This window comes from Falco cherrug, chromosome 13 (genome assembly GCF_023634085.1).
Source record: "Falco cherrug isolate bFalChe1 chromosome 13, bFalChe1.pri, whole genome shotgun sequence".
NCBI classification, from domain to species: Eukaryota; Metazoa; Chordata; class Aves; order Falconiformes; family Falconidae; genus Falco; species Falco cherrug.
This window is the reverse complement of record NC_073709.1, coordinates 34,093,691-34,121,392: the sequence shown is the minus strand read 5'-3', so window position 1 is coordinate 34,121,392 and position 27,702 is coordinate 34,093,691. Positions and strand designations below refer to the sequence as shown.

The window sequence follows — 27,702 nt, the reverse complement described above, 5'->3', positions numbered from 1 at the left end:
TTAGCTCTAGAAGAGGCAAGTTATTAGTATGAAAAAATTGAATTAGTGATGTGAATGAGAAGTCTCTAGCAGTTGGGAATTGTATATTTAAGGTAATTTGTTTGGTCTATTTTATTACTTCTTTTTTTTAACATAGTGCTCAAGATGGGAGAAAGGAATAAATTGTGTGTGGGGGGAGACTGCAAGAATTACATCGAGCTAATTCACTGCTTGGAGCTAATTCAAAGTGATGGACAAAATTCATGATACTTGCCTTTAAGGCTTTAGATGAAAAACTTGTTTGTAGCAGCTAATATCTGGATATGTAATTAATCTTCTATTTTATCTTTTAAACTGTGAGAAACCAGGTCAGATTTTGAAATGTTACATGTCTCCTCTGCCAAAAACCAACTAAGCAACCAAAGAAAATCCCACTCATTCAGAGCATTTATTTTCTTCACCTGCAAATAGTTCCACTCCCTGCTTTTCCTTTTGGGCATGAAGACCTTGCAAAGCAGCACAGGTGGTTTCTTAAACATATTTCACAGTTCTTTTTCTCTGTTTAGCACAAAAGAACAAAATTGGTAGGTTTGGCTCTTGTATGAACCTTGTAAAGATTTCTTTCTGGGTTTGAAGGACTCGTTTTCTGCATTTCTGTGTCACCCAACTACGTCCCTGGTGGCTGTGGCCAAATGAAACTAGCTAGGGCTGAACAGAAGAGGGCCAGGCAGCAGGTCATGCCTTTACGGCTGAGTGGTGTGGACTGGCTTATGTTAACACTGCTTAGAGCTTTCTCCCCGGCTAGCAGACCCTGGGGAGCTCTTTGGTGCATTTAAGAACAGATTTAAAATTGAACTAACAATGAAGCAATGCAAACAGTCAAAGGTCCGGTACTCAGATTTGCTCCTCAGCTGCCTTTTTATTTTGTGGTACGAGCATACCTTCGGAGTCCACGGACCCTTGTTAGAGTGTGTAGAACCTACAGACCCTAAAGGGGACCCTATGCTTCCATCACAGCATCGCCTGGGTAGCAGAAAGAATCGGACCTGTCATTTGTCCAAAATTGTCCCACTACGGGGAAGTGTTAATGAGTTGTGCAGGGATAAACAATGCTTGCCAAGAGGATGCTTTTATAATATGAGCACTGGAACTCAGTTTTTTGAAAGGTTTGAAAATGCAGAAAGCCATTTATTCAAAATGTATGTTGAGTGAAACCAAACCTTTTCCTGCCATGATGATAGCTGGGTGGCAATCTCTGTACATCGTCACTCAGCAGTGAGCAGCTTGCACTGTGACTCACAGGTGCCCAGGATGATGTGCCATCAAAAATTACTTGGAAAATGGATGAAAAGGTGTCTCTGCTCATCAGTGGCCCTGTATATACGATTCTGAAAACGAACAAACCCACCATGACTAAACCAGCCCTATAACCCAAGCTACATGAGGCACATTGAGCCATTTTGTTCTTCACAGAAAGCAGAATTTTGAGGATTGTTAGATTCTGGATAAGGGAACATTTGGTACAGTGCACGATTCATATTAACTTTGTTACCATCTAAGTCTTTATGAGTCATGCTATTCATCCCCAATGACTAAGCAGCATATTTTTGAGATTTTCTTCTTTAATTTATAAATACAGTTTATAAATATTAATATGCTGAAGAGAAAGTTACAAAGTAACTACTGTTGCCTAAAATCTCCTGTGTGCGGGAAAGATACCTGACTCTGGAAATTTCTTTGTGAAACAAAGACATACAAAGTTCAAGTAGGTGAGAAAAACAAAAAGCAGAAGAGGATATACTGCTCCCTGGGCAAAATCTTGACTTGCGAGAGAATATTTTTTGACATATATGGGCAAGCACACCTGGAAATTATTTTGGCTTGACATGGAAAGCACTGAATGACTTTCTATGGCTGTTGGTGTTCTGCAGCTCAGCTAGACCATGTTAATAGGGTCTTTCTATCTTTAAAATCTAGAAGGAAAAGCTTGTTTTCATCAAGTGACAAAAGTTAGTCAGTCTCAGTATCACTGGGACTGTGCCATATACATTGCTGATAAGATACATGTAAATACTGTATAAATGTACTGTTTTGATGGGAGATGTTCTTCATTGTGTGCCGGAGGTTTAAAACTCTTTCGCAGTTTTTTTTCTGGAAAGTCTTGTAAATGTTTCTGGTACATTTATTTCCAAAGAATACTGAAGAGGCCCGGTTGTTTTTGACCACAGGCAGAGACACAGCATTAACTGGCTGTGGTTTTGAAGGATATTTTTCCTAATGAAGTTGTCTCTGTAATGCTGAGTTCTAGAGGTGAAGCAAGAAACCAGGTGAGAGAAGAGCCTGCGGGAGTACTTGCGGGAGGAAGAGAAATACAAAACAGAGCAGGTAATGCAAACCGCCCTACAAACATATGACACCCATTAAAATGTTGTTCTTACAATTTATGCTGGATAAAAGGCTGTTGATGTAAAGGGTTTGAGTGTCAGGAACAGAGTGTTTGAAAGAACATCTTTTGCGAGTGTTGGCATTGTCATCTTTGATCATAGTAAAGCTTTGTATGTGTTTGGACCGCAGTATGTTAGCATGACTTTTTGTGGTTTGTAGATCCTATTTGAATCAGAAAGCACTTCAGGAGACAGAGTTGATGTGTCTAGAGGGTGAAAAATTGAAGGATGTTGGTAGTATTATTTATTGCTGAGCTTACTGCAGCTAGCATTTTATAAACTGCTTTGTAAGTAGCTGATTTTGAAGGTCTTCTGGAACAGTATAGCTATAGTATGTTTAGTTCCTTCTATAGGCTTCAACAATGTCTGTGTGTAGTGAGAAGATGTAGAGATCCATACGGAAAAAAATGTATAGAGGGGATAAGTGTCTTCTAAGGGGGAGAGAGAAGAACTAAGCAGAGGGAGGCTTTGGAACAGCTTTCTGTATCATTAAGAGATATCTTGTGATGTTACATGTACTTTTTGTGTCATGCCTTAAAAGCTGAAGTCATCTTTCTGCTGTGGTCACATTGGTAGTGGCAGCAGCTGGCTGTGCCTCTACCGCTTCCATCCCACCAGGGTGCTTCAAACACATGCTAAATAAAATGAGAATTTGCTGGCTGAAGGTTGATGACATTGCAACTGATTCGAGGACTGTTGTTTCTTCATAAATCTACCTCCAAACCTACCCCTGTACTCCCCTGGCAGAGGCAGAGGAACAGCCTGTTACACTGTAAGACAGAGATTAAAATCAACAGTGTTCAGAAAAGAATTGTGCTGATCAAATGACCAGCTTCAGTAGCAGGGGTGCCTGCCACACTGGTCACCACCATTTATCGGTTCCTCTGCACTTTGCCACAGTGATTACTTGAGGGAGCAGTTTATAAATGGAAGAATGAATTTCTGGGCAGAGCATCGCTGTGGTACAATGGCAACAACCAGGCCTTGAGCAGCTGGGGGTGGTTAGTACCTGGCCTTTGATTTGTTATACCTGTTCTACTGCTAATTAAGCAGCTAATGGACTGGTTTGTAGTTGGCCCTGGTCACATTAAACAGTGAGGCTTAGCCCTAGGTTAACCTAGGCAGTAAGGTTCCCATGTTGGTTGTAGAATAGCAAAAAAAAAAGTGTTGATGTGTAAGGTGGGGCTCCTGGTTTTGGCTGGGACAGGGTTAATTTTCCTCCTAGCTGCTGGTGCAGTGCTGTGGTTTGGATGTAGGATGAGAATAATGTCGATAACACACATGGTTTAGATGTTGTCAAGTAATGTTTATGCTAAGTCAAGGACTCTTGAGCTTTTCAGCTGTGCCAGCAAGCAGGCTGGGGGCCACCAGAAGTTGGGAGGGGGCAGAGCCAGGCCGGCTGGCCCCCTCTGGCCAAAGGGATGTGCCATACCACACGGGGTCATGGTCAGTATATAAACCAGGGGAGCTGGCTGGGGAGCTATGGCTGCTGGGGTTGGCTGGGCATCGATCAGCAGGTGGTGAGCAACTGGATTGTGCATCACTTGTTGGGTTTTTTCATGAGTTTTATTTCCCTTTCTCTTTTTGTTATTTCCACTTTTTTCTATTATTATTATTACTATTATTGTTATTATTATTTACTTTATTGCAATAATTAAATTGTTTTTATCTCAACCCATGGGTTTTACCTTTTCCAGTTCACCTCCCCAGCCCAGGATGGGGGTGGCAGGGGGGAGCGAGCAGCTGTGATACTTAGTTGCTGGCTGGGGTTAAACCACGTCGCTGGGTTTGATTTTGGTTTACGTTATTCCTGCAGGTCAGGAATGTGTTTGGTAATACAGTATCTCACCTACGTTTACACCCTTGTAATTCATCAACTTTTGTAGCAGATCAGCTTTACCTAGGTCTTTGTAGTGGCTTTTTAATTACGAGCTTTGACAGCATCAATGCTACATCAAAGAGATCCTGGGAGGTGCCCAATATTCTCTTATTTGGGTGCTTGGAGGTAGGGGATGTTACCAGGCACTAGACCGCCAGTAAAAGCAGAAGGCGCTCGTTAGGGTTGCCCTGCCCAAGTAGGCAATCAGACTGGATGATGCCCTTCCTTGGCTTTTTGGCAGAAAACGTGATAATCATATATTCATGAGAGAAATGTTTGAAATTGAGTGAGAGCATGAATATTTATCCGGTCGTGGAGGGATGTGTGGCCAGGCTCCAGCTGACGGTATGCTAGCAGAGGAAAAGGCTCCCTCGCAACAGGCTGTGCTGCTGTGGGCTGACGAGGAGAGCCCGCAGCTGCTCGCAGGTGGGTGGGTGTGAGCAGAGGAGACTGATAATTACTTACTAGTTAGCACTGAGTAACGAAGGTCTGATGGAATACGCTGGCCTGGCCAGGAAGGAGGAGATTTGCTTCACGGCATCAGGAAGGGAATTGCCACGAGTCTGGCATCAAATTAATCGCTGCTATGTCTTGAGGCACTAATTCTATAGAGGGGTCTGATTATCTAATGGTTCCAAATTAGAATGGGTGTTTGAGCCTGTGTGTATATTAAGCAGCAAGGAGGCACCTCCTGTACTATTTGTGTTAACGCCTGCAAGGAGGCAGGGCCAGCAGGGTCCTGGGAGGATGCTTGAGCTGGTCTGAAGGGTGGCAAAGGAATGACAACAGCACTCAAACAGCTGGAAATGATTAAAAGAGGAATAATTACCTTCTCCTGCATGATATATTGCCAAGTGTTTCCAGATGAGCTAATAACATTGCAGTCTAATTAGAGAATGTCCCTTACATCTTGTCTGTCTTACTGGGTGGACAAGATAATAGGACAAATTTGTGCTGCAGGGCTGGTGGAAAGGGTGAAAAATAATTCACCCTTTTCATAAACTGTTGGAGCTAAAGCCAGTGATCAAAAATTGCAGTGTTAACATAGCAGATGGCATGACTTCTTAAAAGCCCGTTTGATGTGTTTTTGGCACTACTATGTTTCTAGTTGAGAAATTTTTGAAGCTCTTGAAGCGTTAGAGCTGTCAGCTGGACTAAATGACTGTTTAATATTTTTGCAGAATAGTGCTTTATCACAGAGATGCCTTTCCCTCCCTCTCCCTAATGATAAGCAATTTGTGCTTCTGTAATAGTTTGCTCATATACCATGCTATTTCATATTTTGCCTCTTTGAGTTTTGGTGATATCCTCTGAGTCATGGGCTGAGGATTTGCCATTTGAAAATGGTCCTTCCCACAGTGTTAGCAGAAGTTGTCCGTGAAATTACTACATTGTCCCGAAGAAGTACTTGCATCCTGGTCCTTTGGGCTTGAAGAAAACAAAAGCCCTTACATTTCAACTACTGTTTACAGCTGTGTAAAATAATTCCTGTAATACACAGAACTTAAAAACTGTTACTGAAAATCAGACCACTATTGTAAATATGTTGAATAGGTTGATCAGACAATGATTCAGAAAGGCTGGCTTAATCTCAAATTTCAGAAATTGTAAGAAATGAAGGCTCGCCAGATTTCTTTGGCAAATTATGCTGGTTCTTATTCATGTGGAATCTTGTTTTAAATAATTCAAGGGAGTGTTCACAATCAGATCATGTACATTCTGGAATATAAGCCCAATACTTACAGCTCTCAAGAAGAAAATTTAAAAGAAAGGTTAGAAAATGGGACCTATTCTGTATGTCAGACTATTTTATTAAGGACTTAAAATTTTGAAGCAATTAGGAACTTTGAACTAAGGATCCAAGATTTGAAACAAATAAGAATTCTATTCAGCACCATCTACATAAACATCAACTCACACGTGAATGAAATTGATAGAAATGTTACCAAGCCTTTTAAAGGTTTTAATCTGGTCAGAGTGTTAGCAGCTGAGGTGTGTTATAGCAGTGAAGCCCAGAAGTAAGTTGATGATGGTCTGTCAGAGATGTTTGGCGAATTTTCTGCATAACTGAATTTTCAATGAAAAATATGACCAACTCATTTGTATAATGTTGAAGATTTTTTTTGCCTTAATTTTGAAAAAACACCCAGGTATACACCCATTTCTACCAGGAACAGCAAACCAAGTATTTAACTTTGTATTAGAACAGTTGAATAGAAATATCTCAGTTTACTTCATTAATTCAGAGGGGTTTGTCTTGGATCATTTCAACATTAAACTAAATCTTCCTGTGCTGCTGCAGTATACTATGGGAGTTATATTTTGGATACTTTTTTCCCAGATATGCAAAGCTCCTCCCCAGATCTCCCATAAACATAAAAATATCAGTCTGACCAGTTCTGCCAAACAGAAATCCCATGGTTTTTATCTGTATTACTACAGATCAGGTTTTAAATCCAGTCCACAAAAAAATGAGGTTTGCAGGTTTACAAGTTTTAATGTTTCCTGAGAAACCCAGGGAAACGCCTGCTAAAAGCCAGATATTAGAATTTCCTACAGAAAAATGAGAACTGTCATTAAAGCTTGTTTTCTTTTCCAATAACACTAAAGAATAAAGCATCTGTGGTTAGGCCTATGGCCAGAAAAGCCCTTAAACACATGTTCAAATACACGAATAGTTTCATCAAAGTCAAAACATTAAATTTTTATCCTTAAAATATGTGGGGTTTTTTACAATTGTCGGTTGCAGAACAGACTGATGAATTAGGAGCAGATTCAGAATTTAGTAAAAACTCTTACATCCCATATTCACATAATTAGGAATTTGTTAGAATTTCATACAGTCTGAAAACTTTGGCCAGATCCTCCATGGGTGAGACATCTCTTTGCTGTAATTAAAGCAGAAAACCTGGTCCAAGTCTGTTTATGCAAATACCTAGACAGCTGTCCTGTCTGGGTTTGTTTTGTTGTTTTGATTTTGTTGGGGTTTTTTTCCTCTCCCAGCTTCTGTCTTTTAACTGAATAGCTGGATAATGTGCCTGTGCAGTTTTGAACCTAGTCAGAGATGTAATAACAATATTGTGTTTTTAATCTTTCTTTGAATCTATGATTTGCCCCTTTGGTCATTTCAGGCCACCTCTACTCACTCGCGTTCTGAATTGTCACTCAGCTGTGCCCAGACGATGTCCTCCGTACTGGTGACATCTCCCTTCTGACAGGTCCTTCTGGTTAGACCTTGATGTAGTTGAAGTATCCAGGCTTCTGAAATAGGATAAAGCCCTTTTAAAATACAGTTATCCTTGTCCTGAATAACTGTGATTTGAAATACGATCTCACATGTGCTGGGTGAATGATGTAACTGGTAGGCTACTGGTAATTCTGGGGTGGTTTTGCATCTTTTTGCCTTTTCTTAGCTTTTCAGATAGGCTAGGTAGATTGATGTGGGTGGGCTAAGCAGCTGTGCTATACATACACCTATAGTAGGGAAAGTCCTCGTAGCGCAGAGTACCGAGCCTCCAGTCGCGTGCCATGCTCGGCTCCCCAGGCCGCTTCCTTCCCAGCTGGAGAGGCCAGGCAGGCTTCCAGCTCCAGCCAAGACATTGCTTTTCATTACGGAAGCTGCCTCACCTTGCAGTTTGTGGTGCTTGGGCATGGGTTTCAGAGCTGAGGGTACCCTAGGTAATGGCATCCTTGTAATGGTAGGTTTTGCATGCTCGGGTAAAGAGCAAATTTATGGTCATGGCAGTAGATGTGCCAAGGTTTTGTAACTGGGCACCTAAAATTTCAAAATTAAATAAGTAATTTGGATATAAAAAATTCATGAGTAAACTTCTGCTGACTTTCCTATTCTGCTGACTTTTTTTCATGTTCAGTTTTAAGGGTGGGAAGGTGGTGGTGTTCTGCAAGTTTTTGACACAGAAAGATACGTAAGACCTGTTACTGCTTTTCTTACGAGGAACTGTAAGGAGCTTTCTTCCCTTTGCACATTTGCTGTGACCTGTTTCCTCTGCAGCTTCCTTCCCTTCTCCCTCCTGCTGCCACCTGGAAGCTTCAAGATGCCCAACCTCACGGCTGGTCCGAGCCCCGCAGGGTGAGCTGTGAGGGGCTCTCTTGCCAGATTTTGTTATTGAATGCCAGTTTCTCTTTTCTCTTAGATGCTGCTGTTCAGAGAAAAAAATAAAATAAAATAAAAAATAATTTCCTGACTTAGCAGCCCTCCTCTTACAGTCTCCACGCTGGAGCTGGAACCTCATACGTATCCTAAACTGAACTGCAGTGTCTCGCCAGCAGAATGATCAAGGCATCCCGCCGGTGTGTGCCTGCTGCCACTTGAGCATACAGAGAGGTGACCCGAAAAAGCTTGACCCGCAGTGCCAAAGCTGTTGCTTGTTAATGCTGTGAAGCAGTTCAGCTTTAAAGAAAGACATTTCAGTTAACAACAGCAGCAGCAAAAAATTAGGAAAAAGGCTATGGAGGTAGAGCTGCTGAATGGAATTAGTCTTGTTAAAATCCTATTACGACTGCTACTGAAAAGCAGTTCCAAGTTTTCAAATGTGGTTGGTATGCTCCAGGAGTACGCTGAAGTTGGTCAATTTAGATTTGGAGGGCTTTTAACACTGCTTTGAAGAAGGGGAAAGAAAAAAATCCATGGTTGGGAAAGCTCAGAAGGATTTAACACTCTGTTAGAAATCTGGCAACTCTCCCATTCCAATCTGGAGCCGCGCTCTCCATAAGATGATCAAAAGGAGATGCCAGCGTGTGTAGACATTATCCCTGAGTACACCACAGGAGTGCTTGGGCTCTTTGGGTTTTTAGGCTTCAGAGTGAAGAAAACAACTGGGCAGGAGAGGAGCATGCCAAAGGGCTTGGGATTCCTTTTTCACCGGGAGCCAGGCTCTCTGCAGCCTGCCTTACACTCAGGCACTCAGCTTTCAAGATTATAGATGATTTCACATTATCAATTTCCTTGCTTTTGATATTGAAAGGAAAAAAAAAAAAAAGGCTCTTGTGCAGAGCTTCAACGCTGCCTTGTAATGGTACTTCAAACTGAATCGTTCCAGCAGATGTCACTGTGAGCCCCTGAGTTACAGCCATCCCATTTTTAGCTGTTTGCTCTGGTGTCATACACCTGCTATCAACAAGGCTCAAACATCTTTGTAATGATGATTCCGAATTACAGCTGCCTTGGCGTTGCTAATTTCAGCTCTTCGCTGAGCAACGTGAGGACAGATACCTGCCAGTTCGTCTCTCGATCCTGGCAAAAGGCACTAAGCTTGGAGGCAGCGTGGTGGTGATCGGCTGCGGAGAGTGCATGAGGATGAGCATCCCTGTGCAAGGCAAGGGAGAGATGTGGACTATCCTAGAGCAGGGTTTGAGCAGCTGTGAGTGAATACATATGGCCTTAGTGCTGTGGTAGAGAAACAACAGCTTTACTCAATGTAGTAGCAGAGCCTGGGTACAGAAATATAGAAGTTAAAACCCCAATCAACTAAAACACCCCACCAGCCCTCAAGAGTTTTCTGAATATCTTGTTTCTATGGATCCTGAATGGAGTTTTCTGTTTGATTGTTTTGCACGGAGGATTTTCCTTGGGCTTGGCACAGGAATACTGCACAGAGAATAAACCTGGTGGTATTTTGTAGGCTTTGAGCTTTCCTAAATAAGATAAGAATTCATAACCTGTGGGGGAAGACAGAAGGAGTGGTCAAGGAAGAAGGACAGAGCTGAAAGTGACAAAGTGGACAAGGCTGTAGAGCCCCAGGGAGGAGGAAGAAAGAGGAAGAAATGGATGTAAAGGAGCTCTGGTGAAGCAAGAGGACATGAGACACAAAACAAAACTAATACTGGAAGCGCTAAATGTTGCTTTGACTGGTACTTTTTAAAATTCAGGAGTCAGTGAGGTCTTTCCAATTCAGCTGGCAGCTGAGCTCTTCCCAGCAGTGTTCCTCACGGCCTCTGCCCCGCCGGGGCTGGCAGCCGGCCATCGGCTCGCCGCGCGTCTTGCCCCGGACCCCGGCCAACCCTAATGTTGACAGCATCGGGGCTGTAGTCAGGTCAGATCTGCTCTCAGAGAGTGATTTCATTCTGGAAATGAGGCAACTTGGCATGGTCCGTACAAGACATTTCTCTTTATGGCAAAAACAGAGATCAAGAGAAAAAGTGGAAAGGTCTCATTCTTACTTTGATGGCTTAGTGGTGACGATTTATCATATTTACATATGTACGGCTTATATTGTCATGAGTGTGGTACCCCTCCACAGCATTGTTTTCTTTTAATTATATTCATTTCAGATTGCAAGATCAGGAAACATGTTATTAGAACTGGAAATCCTTCTCTTGGATACTATAGGTAAGAAAAAGCAAAGGAATTACTCAACCTTTTGTTCTCCTCGTGCATCCGAGCCTACAAATGACTCTCCAGAAGTCTCAGAATGTGATTTTTACAAGCCTTGAGCCAATATTCACTCCCGTGTCAGAGCCCTCCACTTTTCCTTTATAAATTTATAGAACAACCTGATTTTTTCCCCACTCTATCCTGGTGCTGATGCAGAAATGAGAGAGTTCTGCCTGGCCCAAGGAAATGCTGTGGCCTGTGATGGACTATTCTCCTATGTATTTTTTTATTTGTTGGTCCTCAAAGCGATGCTCTGAAAAGAGGCTTTATTACTCATATAAATTCCAAGGAGTGGGTTCTTGTTTGAAGGGATGAATTTGAAGGTTTAAGTTGAAGAACTTTGGTCCAGATGTGATAACTTTACAATAAATAAGTAGATCCAGACAAACCTGTTAAAACAACTCATGAAAGTAGACCCAGAGTGAAGCAAAAGTTGTGTTACTTGAACACACCTTTTGTTGTAGATCTGCCCCTGGGGCAGGAGATAAAGACATCTGGGTGGCTAATGAGAGTATTTTCAGCTTCTCAGGTCAGCATGTATTTTTTCACCTTTTGGAGCTTTACAGCACTGAAAGGACAAGCAGCAACTAGATAAACACTCTTACAAGTCAGTGATGTGGGAAATCGCGTACTGTGTATTTCTCCAGATGTTCTCACAACTGGCTATGCAGTCCTTGCGTCTAGTTGTCAGGATATCACAAAAAATATCATTGAGATTTACAATTGTTCAGCTAGACATAGGGTGCGTACTTGCACATTAACTACAGATGGCTTCAGAATTATCTACCTTTTCGCATACAGGAGTACGACTTTTTTATAGCTTTTGCTCAGTGTGTACTGAGATTCTTCTGTGAGGTGGAAATTGTTATTTTGTACAGCTAAAGACAAGGAGTTTAATTTTGCAGCTCCGTTCTGGCTTTCCGCAGAACATGCCCAGAGGAGAATCATCTCTGCTGGGAAAATTTCTTGCTTCACTAGAGCCTTCCTGGTAGAGAGATGTGCAGAGGCGGGCGCAGGTTGTGTTTGCATGTATGGCTGTCCTCCAGGTATGAAAATCCTTAATGACCTCAAAGGAATGGCTGGAGTTAAAGCTGTCTGGCAGCAGGATTTATATGTGCACAGACTGCAGCTGGAATTGAGTCAAGAAAGTGAAATGATTTCCCGATTTGCCTTCCTCTCTTCCCCTCTCACGCAGCCCCCTCAGTACAGCCGTAGCTGGGGCTGGAAGAATCCCTGAGAGCTGCGAGTTTATGCTGGAAAAAGGTCTGTAAAGGTTCAGCTTCACTTTTAGCGTTCCCAGTGACTAATTTGGTGTCAACCCTTCCTTGAAACTCATCGTCTTTAGTGACTCTTCATCATGTTTACCACTAAGAGCGTGAGCAACGGAGGCTTATTGCTTCATCTGTAGCAGTACTAGGCACTGGATGCTCTTGGGATTTCCTTTCACCTTTTAAAAACATTCACAAATTTGATTTCCCTCCCCCTCCATCCCTGAGATCGGCAGGAAAAAGAAAGAATCAGGCTTTTAGAATCTCTGACCTGCTTCTGCACCTCGCAGCTCGGCCCCTGCATGACTGCAGTAACATGTTGGCTTTACGCCGGATTCTCACGGATCTAAATCGGCAAAGCTGCTGCGGCTGTAACGGAGACGGGGTGTTTTGGAGCAGCTGGAGATGGGGCTCAAGTACTTACCTGGGTCAGGCTTCTGCCTGAATTGCCTAATGTATGCCACCGAAAGTAGGCTGTGTGCGAGGTGTCTGAGCTAATGGTGAAGAAGTAATCATAACACTTGAATTTCTTGATTTTTCAAGTGCTTGATTTCTCAACGGATCTTGCTTTAATGTTGTTGTTTTTTTCCCCCCAGTACTACCAGCCTCATCTAGCTGTTTCATGGCTCCCACTCCCAGTATCTCAGAACCGTATCCCTCCTTGAGCCGTTGCTGGACCTAGCTTCCCCTAGAAGGGATCAGGACTCCCGTAGGATGCCAGATTTTCCTTTTTAAAAACACTGAGCTATGTGGATTTAGACAGTGCAATTCTAGGCGCTTTCCTCATGCACTTTGTCATCGAAAGCTTGTGCCGGAGGTTCTCAAACAGAAAGCCCTCGAGTAAAGCTATAATCCTACTTTGAGCAAGAGGCAATAGACCTGTCAGTAATACAGTGGCACGGGAAATGCTGCTGTAATTAAAGCTCACTCAGTTTTTCCTTTATAAATCTCTGTAATAGAGGCTTTGTATGCTAGTGCAGCCATTTTAATTTATGTTGTTTTGAAACTAGGTAATCAGATTGTCAACTTTAGTGTGATCATTTCTCTGTAAACGTATTTTGCAAAAGTATGCTTAAACCCATCAAAATTAATTCTTCTGTGTGGTGCTGTAGAAAAAACAAGAATGATTTTTAAACCTGCCAGCCCAAGTTGTTTGGGAAGCCTGTAAGCTCAGGTGCAAAAGTGTGGAGACTGTACACAATGGTAAAAAAAATGAGTAATACTTAATTTCCTTTAGATGAGCAAGATTTTGCCTGAAGTTTTGCAGACCATTTGTTCTATGGCTCCTAAGATATATTTTTTTCTAAAAAATTACATTTACTGGTTATTATTTTGCAAAATGTCTGAAAGATCTTTATTTTGGAGGCTATAAAAAATACTGATTTTTTTTTTCTATAAATACTGGTTTTTAAATAGCTGTTGGTACATGGACTGCCCTAAGATCCTGTTGAAGTCAATACTGGGGGCAATTAAATCTAAAGCTTTAAAACTTTTAAATCTCAGTATTATTATACATTATTTTTTTCAAGGTTAGAGGAAAAAACCCACAGCATGTGTACTGTGCCTTCATGTGAATGTTTGTTTGCTTGAATGATTTCTATAATAAAAACCCACAGAGAAATGAAAATCTGTTCAGTTTGCAGCAGGAGAAATGGCAAAATTTGCCACACATGTCATTAAAAATGAGTAGTTCTTCTGGTTGTAGGGTTGACCTACTGAATTATGGTATAAATACTTCACAGCCTCTCAGAATTTTGCCTCTGGGAAGAAGTAGAGGAAGTATTACTACTTTTTTTCTCTCTCTCTCTCTTTTTTTTTTTGTGTTACCCCCTGCTTAATACAGTCGGAGATTGTTTTTATGTAACATTGCTTAACTCATTCTGAATTATTTTCAAGATCCCATTTATATCCAGAAACAGCTACAGTTTAAAAATAATGGGAAGCGCTCAGTGGCATTTTAAAAGTTGAAATGGTTTCTTGCGAATGAAATGAATGTCAGGTAGTTTGCTACAAGCTGCTTGGATCAGACTTGGAGTAAGACAGCAGAAGTTGGCGACACTGGTACTGCTTTGCTGGGAAGCCCTCCTTATGCAGAGGGAAATACAGGGAGATTTTTGATAATAGATGCCCAAATGAAGTGACCTATTTTGCAATAAATGTATTTGTCAATAATTTCCTAACTACAACTACACCAACTTTGGCCAATATTAAAATATTAAGGAAAGAAAAATTCCCACTCGCCTCCTGACACTATTGTCTGGACATAGTGTGTCAACGAATGTGCATCCTTGGTACCACATTTATTAATATTAGACCTGTGATCTACTATAATGTCCGGATCAATGAGTGGTATACAAGCCAGACGGGTGCATTGGAAATGAGCCATTTGATTTCCAAGTCAGGCAACCCTTCTAACCCCCTCTCCACTCTCTATCATCGGATTTCAGTGTGTTTTCAATCCTACATCAATTTTTAATTGAAGGTAATTTTGCAAAAGAAAAATAGAAGCGTGTAAAGTTGCATATCCGAGTTTTCCCCCTCTTACTTCAAAGGTATTGGTTTAATTTGGCTACTTTGAAAACCCGTCCGTTCTCAAAAGGTTGGTCTCTGGTGAATGCATGGTTGGGTGGAACATGATTCAGGTTCGGCCGCAAACGCCTTCCAGGTGTAACTCGTACGTACAGGCTCTGCAGTTATTTCAAACTTCAGGCAAAGAAGTTACGGGTAACCCTATGGTGATCAATGCGGCAGAAACCAGGTTCTCGACGGAGGTGATCTCACTTCGGTGAAAAAGGATTGTTTGAATGTAAAGCATTTTCAGCAATGTTTGCAGCTCGAACGTTGCAGTGCAGTGCCCATATGGAACTGGGAGATAACCAGCCATGCTGACTTACAGACTGTAGGAAGTGTCTATGACCCCACAACGTACACTTTGAGGACTGTTATTAAGACCTGGTGTCTGTAAACTCGTGGCTCGTCACTTGGTCCTTATTCACTCTGCAGCAAGTGAGAACAAGTGAAAATCCCTGCTCCTTGTTAATCAGATTTTGATCCTGGAGATAATGAAATGGGGAAGAGATGCTCATATGGTACCTTCTGCTGGAATCAAGGGATAGGAGTGGGTGGAAGGCAAAAGAAAGCTACTGATCAAACAGATGCAAGAAAGGGAAACGGGGTTTACATCCATTTTAGTTCCTCGTGACTGTAACTGCTGCTTTTTTGAAGGTCACTGTTGCTGCCAACTGTGGGCATCGCTGCTTGTCAGAATGAGAAATCAAAGAATTATTCCATCCAGGCTACCTTTGATGTAAGTGGATTAGCAGGAGCCCACCTCAGCACCTCCCCTGGTGAACCCGAGCTGGGGGTACCCTGGCGTAACAGCGGGTTCACCATGTGCGGAAACACTGGCAAAATCATTTGTACTACTCGACCGCTTGCAGGTTTTGTACATCCTTTACCTTACTTCTGTGCCGATGCGTAGGGACCTCAAGGGAGGACCTGTTCTCCGTGTCACTTTGTCCTCTGGTTCCCTCCTCCTTCAGCGTGGCTTTGGCTTTGTGTCGAGCGAGCTGGACGTTTGGATTCTGGTGCGCCAGCCATGGTAATCTGACCTTGGACTTGCCCGTATGATGTTAGTAGCCTGAGGTGAACTCTGGTGTACAAGAGGCATGGTGAAGTTTTCACGTATCGAGATCTGCGAGACAGTCTAGAAATTAATTCAGTGCCCTGTTGGGCTTGTTAAACAGCACCACATTATCAGCTCTTCAGCTACAGACGAGGTAAGAGCATCCTTTTTTCCCTGGCAGCCAAGACTTTTTGTTATGATAGTAACCCAATAGGCAGAATTTGTTGTTTTTAACAACCAGTATGTAATCTAGAAATGTCCTTAACTTCTTGTGTGTTCTCTCAAGACACACTTTATGGCTGAAACTGTATGAAACATTGTGAAATTAGTTTAAGTAGCAATGCTGTATGTTTTCTCTTTGCAAGTTTTGCATAAAATTTTCATTGGCTTTATTAAGAATAGATAGTCCACAAAAACCTTTGTAGCTGAACAATACTACTGCTACTTTCTGCTACTGCTATATATTACTTTTCCCTTCAACAGTTTATACAGATATATTGATTTACTTTAACAGACTAAATAAACACAATGTTTGTTTATTACCATTAAGTCAGTAAAAACTCTCACTGAATTTTATGATCAGCTTGGTACTTGTTAAGTCTAGTTGTTCAAACATAGATATGAAAATGAATTCCTTAGAAATGATAATTTTAACCACATGACTCTTCATAAACGCTTGATTTGCTTTTAATTTTAAGGAAGTTGAAGCATCAGCTCTTTGAGGTTCTGCATCGTATTACCCTTCCACGCCTAAGACTCAACATATAGAAATAGAAGGTATTGTTAAAAGCTACTTACTGCTTCTTTGAAATGGTCGGAGTGCTGGAGTTAAACTATAATTGCCCAGAAATTTAGGTGAAGGAAAGAATTATCCTGTAATGAAGGAAGGGTCTGCACTGGGTGACCTGCTTCCTACTCATAGAAAGTGTAACAAGGAAATAGTTTGCCCTCACTGTAAAAACTGGGAGCTCTGGTTGAGATCATGGTGGAGAACCTTTCCGTTGTGCCGCGTTAAATGATTCATGGTCTCCAGATGCCAGTGAGAGATTTAGTTATGTTGTAGTGATGGTAGCAATCCTAAAGCAATGGCTACTCTGACATTAAAAAATGATGACAGTCATTATCTTTCTGTGGGTTAAAGAAGAGTTGATGCAAAAGTTCACAGGGAACTGGGTGGTTTGAAGAGCTGGTAACAGAATGAGGGCTGGTCCTCAGCTGAGCTACAGCATCTCCACGCTGCTCTGAGACACCAGCAGGCACAGAGATGACAGGAATAGGGCAGGAGAAGGAGGGGATTCATAGGTTTGTTTTTTTTAGCTCTGAAAGATTTTGACTTAATAGTTCAGCTGGAGAAACAGACTGTACTTTAAATCTGAACTCCTTCACTTTTTACAACTAAAGGGATGAACCTGAGGTTTTGGCAAATATTTTACAAAATATATGGTGTACGTTTCATTTATTGATAGTGTCTAGACTCCTATAGAACGACTACATATGGGGTTTTTTTTAGTCTCTATTGATAAAATTGATGAAATTAAGGTGCTAAAAATGAACTCTTGGGGATAACTATGAAAGCAGGAATTACACTTTGTTTATGACTGAGGGATGAGGCTGCATGCAAAGCTGATCCAGCAGAGGTTCTTGCATTGTGTTTTGTTTGAAGGAGGGATGTTCCACAGCATAGCTCTGATGTTTACTGCATAAGTACTTTATTTTACTACCGTGAGTGTATTATTCTCTATCACTCCTCTTATTTTCTGTTGTAAAGGCCAATATTTCCCCCACTGGAAATCACATACGAGCTCAGTGATTGTTGTAGCTTTTATGAAAGTGCAATGTTAAAGTAATATCTGCATTGTTCAAGAATGTCTTGGCAGCTGTAAGTTTGGGGCAGTCTGTAAAGAACAAATATTTTCCGTTGTCTCCCTGTGACTGTTCCTATTTCCTTTGATATCAGTGGGAATCTTTAGCCTTTTTCTGGTGTGCAAGAGAGAAAAACCCCCAGCTGCCACTGGAAGTTCAATAGCATGTGAAACTGCTAATTTTGAAATCCTGCAATCTGCTCATTAAAAAGTGCAATTTTAAAGCTAGGAAAAACAATTAATTACTTTGAATGGTTTTAGAGTTTTCAGTCTGAACATTTTCTTTAAAGGTCCTTTGAAATTTTAGTCAGAAAAAAGCGGATGCAATTAGTGGAAATATTATTTGAAAATGCATTTATGTGTCAAACCATATTAGCAGAATTTGAATGAAACAAGTTCAAGTCTGATGGTGTATCCTGTGGTGCTCTTTAGAAAATATTAACCACCTTTGTGCTGTGTAAGTGCAAATTATTATTCCATAGTATATTATTATACTGCACTGCTCCTGTAGCTATAACAGTACTCGGTGTACTGATTGAGATGATTGAGAAAATACTTCTGTACACAATAAGAATCACACTATGGTTTTAATTAAGTGATTCATTTCAGTAGAATATGGATTTCAACTGGATAATAGTCCCTACCAGCAAGACAAATGCTAATTCATAGGTGGGAAATTATAGAAAATAAGCATCCAGATAAAGTGGTAAACTATTAGCTAGTGGTAGTGCTCAGTGTCACTGACATTATTGCTGTCGTACCGAACAATTGACGTAGAAAGAAGAATGTCCTAAGAGATGGCAGTGGCAGGTGGACACCATGTTGGAGTAAAGGACTTGTAACAGCTTTGAGGGTATAAAAAGACCCCTTTTGGTTTGGCCTCAAATCAAATACCTCTCAGTCCTGAGGCAGCCTGAAGCCATTCTCTTGGACAGTCCTACCATGGTCTGGTAGCCCTGATGCTAGCAAAACACCCGAGATCATTAGCAATTGTCTCAAACAAGCTGTGTAGATTCCTCCTTGCCTTTCTGTCGCGGGTGTACCAAAGAGTGATTATAATGGAGAAAAAAAAAAAAAGACAGCATCTTGGGAGAGCACAGAGGAAGAGATGGGGAAGTGGTACAGAATCAGGAAAGAAAAATTGAGTCACTCGCATCATGCACGCGTTAGCATCACGGGAAGCGGTTTGATCACGGAGGGGCATTAACGAAGTCTAGCTACAAGGTTAATTAGAAATTTTACTTCAAAAAAACACACTGAAAAACAGACAGTTCCCCGAACACCTGCAAACCACCTTCTTTTTAACTATTTGTAGTGCCACGTCTCCAAGCCATGACCCTCCCGTAGGAAACGCAAGGCACACACAAGGAGCCCCATCGTGCAGGCACGGAACGCTGCCTGCGACCAAAGGCATCGCTGACTTCCCTCAGATTTTAACCTCAAACTCGAATTTTGTGTGCCTGCCTTTAGAGAAAGTCTGTTTATAATAGCAGGTACTGAGGTATGTTTCCTCTTACCGATGCGATAAGCAAGTCAGATAAGCTGTTGCAATTCCCTGCGAATGGTGCCTGCACGAGGAGGGAAGGGGCTGTGCTAAGGCGTGCGGATAGCTGAATCTTCCCTTTCTTAATTTATGCCTGATTGAGAGCATGTTTTAAATCTAGTGTTGGTCAAGTCGGGTGTGTTGTCCCCCACCCCTTTCCACCTACATTTGGCACGTCCCGTGCACAAGCTTTGGTGTGATGTGGTGCCTGGCTGCTAGCACACGGGGCTGCTGGGTCTGAACCAGTGGCTCGTTATGTGGAGAGCTTTCTAATTGCACATTTTCTGCTGCTTATTGGAAGATGACTGGATGATCTTATGTTTTGGATTGTACCCACTTGCATTGCTTTTATAGCATGTTTAGTAATGGATTCTGGAGAGGGAGTGTGCTGATAAAGTTGTTTATTCTGTGGTGAACTGTTAAACTCTTCCCTGACTAAACTCAGCGATGGATCTGTGGTATTTCAAGTGTGTGTAAGATTTTCTGCAAATTTGGAAATTATAAAAAAAACCAAACAAACGCCAAACCCAAACCAAACACAGTTCATTGGTTAATAACAATGTAGAATAATTGTATTCCAATTTAGGTGCAAAAATCATCAGCTGTAGTAAGATCAGCATGCCTCTGTGGCTGTTAATGAAGCACACTAGTACACCTTGTTCTTGGAGTTAGACCTCTGGAAGTGTGGGAACATTATGTTAATCTCTGGAAGGGAAATGTAATACCAGCAGCAGTAATCACATGTTGTGTTACAAGCCAGGCACAACAAATTCTGCTCCGTGTAATAATGAGAACTTTGAACCTTATTGAATCGACTGTTGTCCAGTAAATGTTTTAAAGCAATGATGTACTTTCCTATGGTTATTTTATGGAACAGCAGGTATATTGGCATTTCTGAACTGCGCTTCAAGGCTGTCGGTAGATACTAAGTCAGCTGTGAGTTTTTTCTCTTCGTCCCAAGTTAATGCTAAGGTTTTATGCTTGGCCTTTATAAAAAGGAAGCCATCTCTTTGGCCTAAACAAAACCAGACCTGTTGAAGAGGTGGATGTAAATGCCAGAGAAGGTGAAAATAAGTGAACTGTGGGTAACTTTGGAGAACAGCTATTTTTATTAAAGGCTGCAGTTTGACACATTCAGATTTTTCTAGCTGCCAACATCTGTTTATGTGATTTGCTTTGCTTTTCTTAGCAACTGAAGTCACAAATGGGTAGGCAAGATGAAGTAGCTTTTATTAAACCCTAATTAAAATATACGATACTCTTTCAAATGAAAGTAACAATGACTGTATTGAAAACATTCACGTCCTGCAAAAGGGGCTAAAGGCTTTTTGCTGGTGTATGGTGTGAGTTGACTTGACTAAAGTAAATTCAACCAGTATCAGAGAAGCTAGACTGCAGTCTGAGGTCATCAGGAATACCATGAGCCATGCCAATTACACACAGCAAGAAATAATTTGTATATAGATCACTTTTGTTAACTGGACCAATTTTGATGCCTGTAGTATTTTTGAGACCCGATTTTGATCTCATCCCAGCGGTAATTTCCTCGCTTTTGATTTTTTTGGCTGGCAAAACTAAATCCAACATAGACTTTATATCTAAAGACAACCATGAGCCTCCCCATAGCAAAGCACCATCAAATGACACGGGGCAGCCTGCCCGCAGCCCTGCTGTGAGTGGTCAGCTTCACGGAAAGTACTGTGGGTTAATATTTAGAAAAAAATATAAAACTAAGTATGTTTAGGGCTTTATCTGGAAGAGGCGCCCCACTCATTCAAAGGCCTTCTGCCTGTGATGTGGAAGAGACTGTTTTCCACCGCCGGCTCCGATGATAATGCGTTTACCATCTCCTCGTGCTGCAGGTAAATGATTTCCCCACTGTGATACCCAGCCTGTCCTGAGGAGTAACCGAGACAATCAAACCCCTCCTTTAAATTAATAAAATACAAGAACTGTGAAGCTCTGTATAGCAAAGCAAAAATCTGTATCCTGGGTTAGCAAGACAGAAACCTTGGTTGTCTTCATCACAACGACAAGACGTGCAGACCATATGTGCTGCGCATCTTCAAGACCTACACACCAGGTAAATGGAATATAAATGCCGTTAATTAGATTGGCTGGTAGAGGTCTCGTTTGCAGTAAAGGGTGACACAGAAGAGGGTGACTCCTTAACAGGTTTCCCCTCTACCTTCACAGGAGTGTTAGTGTTTATTTTAACCCTCTGAATTTTGTGAGATAAGGGAAGAGTTAACGTGTCAGAGAGACGTTATACCTGATAATGTGGATCTGAGACCTAAGGGAATGTATAGTTGCATAAAGGTGGTGACTGCACGTCGGAAACACACAGTTTCCTTTAATCGATACTCCTGAGGGTAAGTGCTGCCCAGAGCTCGGGGGGACCGGCTGCTGGTGAAGTGAGCTGGGGTTTTACGCGGCCTGTCAGAACATCAGTGATGCTCGTGCTTAGAAATGCTCTCCTTTATTAAGGAGTCTCATTCTGGCTTGTGTATTTTGACTGCTTCTAAGCTATATTTATGGTTTACTATGAATGTTTTCACATAAATTTGTCAGCTAGCAACAGTAAAATCAATGAACTCTGGTGATTGCTATCAGCTGCCCATAATAAAAGCTGTTTCTTTGGCTCCCCCCCCCCGCCCCCCCCTTTGCTCTTAATTGCAATGATGTAGGTTTGAGTCTTCTTGAAAACTCTGGAATATATTTATGTCATCTTTCACATAAAATTATTTATATGAATGAAGGCTTCTTTAATAGGAACTTCTATGAAAAGCTCTAAGTCAAAACCCAAAGCCTAGAAATTACTTTAAAATACTTTCACATTTCAAATAGCTTCCTTCTTGTCAGTAAATATAACCATACCATATTTCAAACATCACCAAACAACTTTAAAATTTTATCCTTTCTTACTCAACTGAAGCTATGCTTATTTTAAATATATCTATGACATGTTTCACAGGCTCATTATAGAAAGGTTTAATTTTCTTTTGAGTTTTTTTCAGGCACCTCATTTAAAAACCGAAACAGCATTTTAGTTATTTCATGTGGAGTTGTGGCCCTGATCAGTGCTTTTTATTTTCCTTTTTTTTTTTTTCTGCTGTAATTAAACTGTGAATGGAGTTTAAAGGAGAAATTATTACAGAAATTTGTGCCACAGTTGCTGACTGCTTCTTGATGCAAGCAGTGGCCCTTTGCTTGGCTAATATTGAAGCAGGTCTTCTGCCAAGCCGATTTGCAGGTATCAGTCCACAATCCCACCTCCGTAACAGCATTCTCCTCTCCCAGTGTATGAATAGCTTTGACTACCGATGCCACAACAAGCGATAACTAGCTGTGGAGCTGGTGCAGATAAATTGTTTTCATTGCTAATTTACTTGACTGTTTCAGACTATGTTGTAAGTTTTTCAGTAGCAAATTCAAGGTTTAAGAATTATTTTCTAGCAGTTTTATTATGAAAGCATTTAGTAAGAGCGTGACAGGTCTTGATTTTTCTGCGTTGTAACCGTGAAAGACTTGCTTTTTGTTAATGTTTGGTGTTCGTTACTGGAAGGCTGCTGTTTTGAAGTGAAGGGCTCGATGTGAGCCGGTAGCAGGTATCCAGGTGGCTGAAGCTGACTCAACTGAGAAGAAGCTCTGTGGGTCTGGTCAATGGGCACACAGGGCATAGCAATGTAAAAGGAATCTCAATTATCAGCATCTAAGCTTTGTTAAATTCTTGGTTTGTGAATTGGAGCTCAGGTTGCCATGGTAGAAGAGATGTGGTATATGAGAAGCCTGTGTGCCAGTGTTGGGTGAACGTACTGTAACATCTGGAATGACCTTACTGTCCCCAAAGCAGGGTTTCTGTAACATCAGTGATCAGCAGTTAGTCTGGTTCTCCAAAGTCTAAATTCCTCTTGCATTGCTCTGCCCCATGTGTCCAGTGACCAGGTCCTCAGAGCTCCTACTTGTGCAAGCGCTGCCGCTTCTCCTTCGCATTGCGAACGCAAAAGGAGAGATGTGACTTGTTGTAATAGGTTATCTCGCTCGTTGACCAGTGAACCGAATCCTTAATGGAATTTTTGGAGACAAGAAAATGGGAGTTTAATCCTGCAGTCCCCACGCTTGCCTGAGTGCAGGTACAGCACATGCCTGAAGGTGATTTAGAAAGGAGTTATAATAATGTCAGAGTGGATGGGGTCTGTAGAATTAAAGACTGTTATAAACACTGATTTACCTGCGTTTCAGCAAACTTGACAAATAGCTATAGTCTGTTCACTTCTTGGGTTTTTGTTTTTTTTTTGGTTTGCTTCCCATCAGGTTTGCAAGACCTAACCAGACATGTTGACAGATCAGCAGATGCGGTCCCACGTTTGAAGAGGAGACCAGAGCAAAGTCCATTGAACCCTCCTGACAGAAAGCTGCTCCCTTGCAGGTTGCAAGGCTCTCTTCTGGAGAGTCATGCTTCGCTATGCCATGCGGCCTACCCGCATTCCCCAGTAAGCTATTATCACATCATGTGCATTCTTTCCACTCTTTCCGACAGGCACCTCTGTGATAGGTGAAACCAGGGATAAAGCACCAAAATCTGGCTGAACAAGGCAGCTTGAACTGAAGAACTTCAGAGAGCATGGCATGCCTCATGGTCTACACCAGCATAGCCCTTGCTTTCAGCGGAGAATTTAGGCCAACTGTAATGACATAGTTAAGTGACTAATTGTGAAGATTAAGGACCTATTGGGATTTTCAAAATCATTATGTTGTCTGCTGCTAGTTTTAAGTACCTTTACAAATCAGGTCCTGGTCCTTCAATTTGCATTTAGGTGCCTAACTGCCATGGAAATCGATGGAGTCTGAATATGAGCCTGGATGACAAGAGGTCCACTCCTGGATACTAGGTTCTTCCCCCCAGTTATTGCTATTAAAACAATGTAGCTTAAAAATACAAGTAACTGTCTGAATGCTTGCAGGGTGTTGATGTGAGTTGTTTTAAGCTGCACGAGGCACCTAACTTGTGTGCTCTGAGTAGCCCATAAAAGTGTTAAAGAAAATATAAATGCTCGATTCTTGCGGGTAAACAACGTAGGCTGTGAAGGCAGCTGCCCTTTCTACCCCACCCCCCTGAGGGTTGACTTCTGTGCTGGAAGGCAGCAGGTTTTCACCTTGGCTTTAATCTTCAATGCAGAACTTACGCTTCCTAAATCCATATTTAGGTCCTTGTCTTTTAGCAGTTGGATGCTGAGAAATGCTGAACAGTTTAACTTCTTAAGGCAGTCCTGGCTGAATTTTCAGAGGTGCTGAGCATCTGCCACTTTTTTTAGAAACCACTTGTCAACGTCAAGTTTTCAGAAGCTTTGGGCTACCCATGGTGCAATGTGGTATGGGGTGACATGAAGGAAAGGTGGACTTCTGCTTTGGATGAGTGTTCTTTCATAATTTTATTTTTGGGGTTGTTGAAGTATTTTGCTTTGTGCAGCATAATGGGAGGGAAAATAGCTTACAGGCTTTTTCTCTTATGTGAAAATAACCATTGGATGTCTGACTGGCTTGATTAAACTAGTGAGACAATCTATAGTGCAAAAGAAAACAGGAAATTGTTTTGCAATATTTTTATAATAATGAATGAAACATTTTGCTTACAATAGTGACTACAGAGTTTTACATCATGGTGATTTAACTTTTTTTTTTAAATAAATGATGTTTAGCCTTGATTAATTTTAAAAAAAATATATATTTGTTAAGATTCCACAGTCTGTTTCATTTCAATTTGATTTGGTAATTAAAACTAACAGGGTGAAATATTCAATGTCTTGAAATATGACTATTTTTCTTTGATTAAAATTATGATGCTATAGTAGAAACTTCACTTAGGGTAGTATCTAGATAATGTGTCAGATCTGTAACGACTGCTGGCTACAAGAACTTCTGGAGTAAATTGTTGCAGCTCTACTGATTTCATTGATGCTCAGATGGCATCAGCCGACAAGACAGAGAAAAATGGTCTGGGATTGTATTAGGTTTTGAAAAGGAAATAATCCAAGAAAGCAAGCAGAATGTACTGGAGATGAATTTATGATTAGACAAGTGGTTTAGGTGAAGTTTTTGGGGTTGCAGAGGGTCTGGACCTTTTTTTTTTAAAAAAAAAAATCTGGAACTTTGAGGAAAGAGGGATCATTTTTTGGATTTTTTATTTCAATAGATAGCCAATTGATTTTTAGGGTAGAACTAGAGTGAAAACGCATGGACGAATTCCTTGTAAAGTCAGCATGAGAGGTGGGAGAACAGTCTTGTCATCAAAGGATGCGGGGAGGAAGATTCCTTGATTAGGAAAATGCTAATGGAGGGGTCTAGGTGATAGGCAAGTGGGTCTAGAAATTCTCTTTTGTGAGCTTAAATGCGACATTCTTGGTATGATGGGAGCCAATATGACACACGTGGCCACAGTGTTAAAATCCACAGTGTAGAAAGCATCAGGTGGGAAAACGGGCGAACTGTTGCTTTTTGTCATGTATAAGCCAGAAGCAAATGATCTTGCAAATTTAGAATTGAATCCCAACAAGTGAAATGTCGTTTAATAGGTACATAGTACTGCAGAAAATCAGCAGATAGTTAACAAAAGCATTTATCTTAGATCTGTCCCTGATATATAGGAAACTGTCCTCTGCTAGCACTGCAGGTATCTTATGGAATTTTACCAGCACTAAAATATCCATGTAGCTTAACTCTAAAAAAGGTCTGTTCAACTCTTGGAAATTTAATATTAAAATGTCTCTCTGATATTCATGCCTTTTTTTTTTTTTTTTTTAAATAATCTTAGAACATTTGGGGGATTTGAGAGGTAGAATGCTAAAGTTTTGTCACAGGATAAATGGACTTACTGTCAGGTAGGTCTGACATCCATATCAAGAGAAAGGTTGATGTGAGACTTGATTGACAAAGAGTTTAAGAAGTGGAATATAATGGATGTTAATCTACATAATTTGTGGGAAATAGACCATAACAATTTAGACATCACTTTTTTGAGGTTGATGTTTTGTTGATAAAGACATTGCTTTAAAGTTTGTAAAAGATATCATCAGAGACCAGTGCTCTCAGACCAGGCTCTTTTAGATACACCATGCAAGGGGAGCGTAATGCTTAATGTCAAACTTACTTATTTTCAGATATTTGATGTTACATGCAATTTTTGATTTAGCAGAGTCATATAAAATACACTGAAAACACAATACAAATGTTAGTTACACTAAGGAAAACATAACAATTGCAATAAACAGTTCACTCACAATGCCACTGTGATTCCCATTACCAGTCTTAACAATAAGCTCACCACCAAGATGCTAGGCATCTTCTGTTGCCAGGGAGGAATACAAAGGTTGAAGGAACACAAGGGTTGAAGCCAGCTCAAGCCTCTTGATCTGTTTGAAAGTCTTCTGTTAGGTATTTTTTTAATACTCTGGTTAAGCCACATACTTACTTCCCCCCTACCCCCGTCTGGCTAACTCAGGGAGAAATGTGTACCACCAGCTGATCCACTCAGCTGTTGATAGCTGTTTATCTTAATCAAAGGCCACCCTCTGGTCCCCTTTGTGTTGAGATGAAGTCAGCTGCTTTGTGTTATTCCCTGAGCACATCACCGTGTCCATCTCCTCTGGGTGTTGTTCCATCATAGGGCTTCATTCAGCGACTCTCCCCATAGGGGTTGTGTCAGTCACAGGTATCTGTAGGGGTTTGAATTCAACAGACCATGGCATTTGGATTAAAAAATAGCATTTCCTTGGCTCGTGCTAAGTGGAATAAACCAGCCTAATGCATTTCAAAATATAATTGTAAACAGGCAATGATTTTTACACATCTGTGTTTCTGGTGGAGTGCCTAGAGAGACTGTTTTTTTAACCCTAAGGCATTTTATGTTTTTTTTTTTTTTTAATCTGCAGGTGAAAACGCAAAATCATCACAAACTGAAGTCTGCAGACAACTCCAGTTTGGGAGAAGTGGGTCAGTGGAAGAGAAGCAGCTGACTGCGCCGAGTAACTCTGGATCCTGCGGTAAGCTGGGTGCACCGAGAGTGTTTGGTACAGCCAGGGGTAAATTCATGCGTGCACAAGGGACACCGAACACGCCTGAGGCATGGTCATCTCCACCCTGTGGACCAGCTGAAAAGGACTTAGTGTGACCTTGAAGGCTAATAGAACTGTGGGATGTAAGAGCAGATGAATACAAGGGAAAGTGTATGCATGCTGTGCTGCAGTCAGGGGAGTGAAATGCAGGAGCAGCTCATCCCCCGGTGCGTCGTTCTCCCTTGCCAGGAATTCTCAAGAGTAGTCGTTTCTCTAAAAAAATACCTAGTTCAGATTAATTTTGGAAAACGTGTTTTTGCAGACCAGCTGAAGCTGCTCGCTTCTCATCAGTCAGACCTGCTGCATGAAGGAAAACTGTTTCTCTCACTTTTGGCTTGTGAAAGCGGTGGGCGAGGTAACCCTCACGCTGTGGTGGAACAGCTATTTTTGCTTCCCAGGGCACTACAACGCAAATAGTGTCCCACTGTGTCTCCTCAGGGTGTGCCTTTGCTATCAAAATTTGCATGATATGTCAAATTATCTCCATGTCTACACTATGGCGATTTGATTAGGTTTTGCACATTACCACAGGGAAATTTTGGTGGCTGTGCCATTTCTCGGTGGATCATCTTTCCAGTGTTGACTTCTTTCTGCTGT

The 27,702-nt window shown here is 41.3% G+C and overlaps 1 long non-coding RNA gene across 1 annotated transcript in view; it reads left to right on the top strand.

The window, feature by feature from the left end:
* Positions 1-27,702, top strand: part of LOC114017200 (uncharacterized) — a 203,452-nt gene that overhangs the window by 6,240 nt on the left and 169,510 nt on the right. The window contains exon 2 of the long non-coding RNA XR_003562101.2: positions 26,923-27,033. This is a non-coding gene — a long non-coding RNA (uncharacterized LOC114017200). The remainder of the gene's footprint in view (positions 1-26,922; positions 27,034-27,702) is intronic.